Here is a 4243-nt window from a genome sequence, read left to right as displayed (position 1 = left end):
GGAAAACCTTATTCACTAGTTGTTTTAACAGTTTATTAATGAAATTAGGAAAAGGAATGTGTGTTTACATCCACTGAACTTACTATAAAACAATATGTAATTGAGCTTTCTAGCATTACTTGAAAATGCTGCAAATTTCAGCTATTGGCTATTGAAACGCTTTTACCCACAATGATACAGATAACCTATTGAACCGGATAAATGTTAATGGTAAAAGTAACTGGTTAAGTTCACAATGGATTATACTCGTCTCACCACTAATCTCTGTCTTCCAACACAAGTATCCAAAATTAATCCAAACATACAAGGAACGAAACAATTTACTGTGTCTTAGGCGATACCATATTACCATCCAAACAGGTTTTTACCAGGTATCATTTGTAGAGCCTTTTAATCTGATCCATGTGTTCAAATGTTCGTTTTGTTTCTTTTAGCTTCATTCATGTTCTAGAAGTCATAACTCAGAAAACTAACTTAGCTACCGTAGCTTAAAACAAAAGAAAAACTTCGGGCAAACTGTCGAATCTTTACTACTTTCTCATATCCTTCCTATTACCTCGTAGTGTCTAAAAAAAACTAAAGTGGAAATTGAAGTCAGTCATCACGTGATGACAACGACATTGCATTATGGTGTACCGTATTTGTTGCACTGAAAAATCAGATACGGTTATTCTGATTTGAAAAGCCAATATGCAATCCAGACTCTTCGGACAACGGCTTTTCTAACGATATTAGACTTGTAGTGTTTGATCGAGAAATTTGCGAGAAAAGTTTCGGACAGACAAACGCACGCGTATTACATATATAGATGCGTGACTGATAACTTTCTCACTAAATTTTGTGTGGTAAACTCTTTAAGCAGTAGAAAATGCTCAAGAATATATATATATATATATATGTCATTGGTTAAAAAGAAATAGTTATGAAATAGTTATTTATAATAGCAGAGTATGAAATAGTTATGAGCGTTCAGTGTATGACACGGTTTTATGAGTTCAAACAAAGAAACTCACCAAACGAAGAATATATTCCGTATTAAAGAAAAAAGAAGCTAAAAGGTATTTGTAGCAGTCTATGAAACGAACCGAAGCTAAATTATTGCAAAGTTGTAAGGAAAGCAAACTTAGCTGATAATGCAGAAATGTCTGAATGCGTACTCACAAAGTGATAAGTATATGATTTTGAAAGAACTGCGCATGTCTATTTTAGACATAAATAAGTCATGAAAGTCCATAGAAATTGTATTTAGTGTAATGTTCATTGTTTTTTAGGAAATTACACGCGGATTAAGTGTTGTTTGTGTGAAATACTTTGTAAATATTATAAATACCATTACTTTACTTTACTGTTCACATTAAATGTAGTTTTATTGAATAGAGTTACGTCAACGCGAGTTTGTTTATCTGACCGCGTAATTTTCTTTTTTCAAATAGATCAGGATTTATCGATTTAACACATAATGCCTGCAAGAAAGCGTAGCTTAAATAGCGTGCGTGAAAATGATAGAATAAGGAAAATTCAAGCAAATGTTTTGCGGGTTGCGGCTAGTCATATTGATGATACAGCACCTCGTACTCTCGATACTTAGCCTGACGACTAAAGGAATCAGAGTTGTTTTAATCCAAGGTATGGAAAGAGGCCATTATGTTTATTCTGCTTCTTCAGATATTAGATACATAACTAACTCAATGCCTGAATCACCTAACTGGTCAGTTCTTCCATGGTACAACTATTACTCCAGTCTCGTCTCTGGACAAAATTTTATTTAGTCAACGACTTCAGTTTTACCATTTGACTCCAATTAGCCTTATTGGAAAAACAATTGGTTGATGGTATGTGTTTATTTCCAAATCTTGTTGAGATACTTGGCTATTATTTCTTACAGTATTGCACTATAAACTAGCAAAAATAATTTATGACTATACAGATAATGCTAAAATATTTCACCATAAATATTACTGTCAACAGTTCCTTCTTGGTTATACCACAGTTACGCTCGAAGCAACGAAACGGCAACTCTCATATGTGCCAAATGTTTATCGCTGTTGCCTACGTACTTTATTTCTCATCAAATTTCGTTTCTCGTTTGATGAATCAGTTGCTATGGTAAAGCCTGATTTAGAAAACCACAATATAAAGCCAAATAGATTATTGTTATCAATCTTTCCTTCGTCATAATCCATTAGTATTATCTGGCTTGTAATAGTTGTCAAATTAATATATATATATATATATCCTGTTCTATACTAGGGTTAATTGCACTTTATAAGAACGAGCGTTGTGCTGTCCTAGAACTCCTTCTTTCAACATCGATTATATTTACTCACTCTGACTGTGCACTATTGTTCAATACTGTGAAGAACAGCGAGGTCAATCTTAACAACTCTACTGTCTAACGTTGATCCTTTCATTGTAACAAGCTTCTGGAAAAAACGACAAAGTCAACCTTAGACCACGCGTCTTGAGAAACTCTCCACAGAATCGTCACTGTGCGTGGATGTAGGCTTTCTACACTACGTTACACGTTTAAGCAGACTGAAACAAAACATTCAGTATAGCTGCATCATACGACTTGATAGTTCATAGTCGAATGGGATTTCTATGTTATTACAACTTCTTTGGCCATATTTCTCATGAAAACAGTTGTTTATTTATAGTTGTGGCTGAAATCTTGCGACATTTCGGCTTGTGTGTCTTCTTCAACTTGAAACCCTTGTTAATATGTTGTTATTGATACCAGAAGATATATCATGTTTCATTTCAATGTGTTTTTTTTGGGGGGGGTAGAGGATTCTCTGTTATAACCACCACAGCCTTCATTAAATTTGCATATGGGGGCATTGCTCCACGTTGGCTTGAATTTGGAGCTAATTGCTATCCTAAATGTCCTGTTATGCAAGTTCCATGTTTCCAAGAAGAACGCTGAAAATCTTCTTCTTGTATTGTGTCCTTTGGCTCTACATTGTTTAGCAATCTAATTATATTAATATGAAAGAACTTTGGCAAAGTATTATAGTGACAAAAAATAGTTTTCCTGGCAGGGTTGTACTTTCAACTAATTGGATATTCGCCGTCATTTTTTTTTAACCTGAATGACACCTAGTGTACACAATTGGCTAAAAACATCAGATGAGAGGCTCCTATCGCTCAGATCTAAGTGTCCCTAATTCAAAATGTGGACCATGCAGAAGGCAACCAATCGTCAGTAAATTCCGCCTAAAGAGTTCACTCTTAATCCAGTAGTGGAATTGACTTTTGCTATTATAGTGCACCCACAGCTAAACATGCAAGGTGTATTTCGTAGCATCACATCTCGAACCCAAAACCTTCAGCACCACAGTCCAATACATTAACCATTAGGTCACGCTAGGACCCCATTCGTCATTGACCAAATTCATAAGTGGTGAACATATTATTCGTAGCGCCACAGCTCGCACCTATAGCTGCCAATCATTCTTATAAAGTTCAACCAATCTTCTGTAATAACACAGATCTGGTGGTAATTGACGGCCCTGGTCAACATTAATTTAGTTCCTTGCAAAAGTAATGGTTTGTGATCCTTTCCCTTTAGTTTTTAAGTTCAAAATTAAGAACTATTATGCGTAGATAGCTCTTGTATAACTTTACGCGAAAGTTACAACGACAAAAGGAAAAAGTTAAGTGCAAATTAAGAAACTATTTAGAATAATTAAAAACACACTTTAGTCCCTTAGGCCAGGGGGAACGTAGGCCAAGGTCAGCAAAAAACGTTTCTTATGTCGAATGAGTTCTCAGATCCCAAAAGACTGACGACTTATGCACTAGTGAAACCAAATCATTAGGTTTAAAAGTATTTTACTTTGAGCACACTTGTTTGCACGTAACCATATTTTACTAGCTTTGTGATAAAAGCCTTACATAAAACATACAGTTAGAAGTTACACAGAATTAACCACAAACCAACTCTCTTATAAAGCCCAGTTGGGCAGCGCTAAGTTTTTCGGACGAAAATCCGGGGTTCAATTTCCTGTGGACAGAGTGGGAAAATAATGTGTTATATAACTTTGTGCTAAAACAAACTAACAAACAAAGACCATTTTATTTAGATTTATGTAACTAAGGGATACACTGCCTCTAAAATGTAATTTTGTTAAAATATAAAATGCAAAAGAGAGTAAAATAGCGTTAGTCGTAGCTAAAGTAAGGTTTGTTTTGAATTTCGCGCAAAGCTACACGAGGGCTATCTGCGCTAGCCGTCCCTAAT

Source organism: Limulus polyphemus, unplaced genomic scaffold, assembly GCF_000517525.1.
Source record: "Limulus polyphemus unplaced genomic scaffold, Limulus_polyphemus-2.1.2 Scaffold682, whole genome shotgun sequence".
Lineage (NCBI taxonomy): Eukaryota > Metazoa > Arthropoda > Merostomata > Xiphosura > Limulidae > Limulus > Limulus polyphemus.
This window is presented reverse-complemented; position numbering follows the sequence as displayed.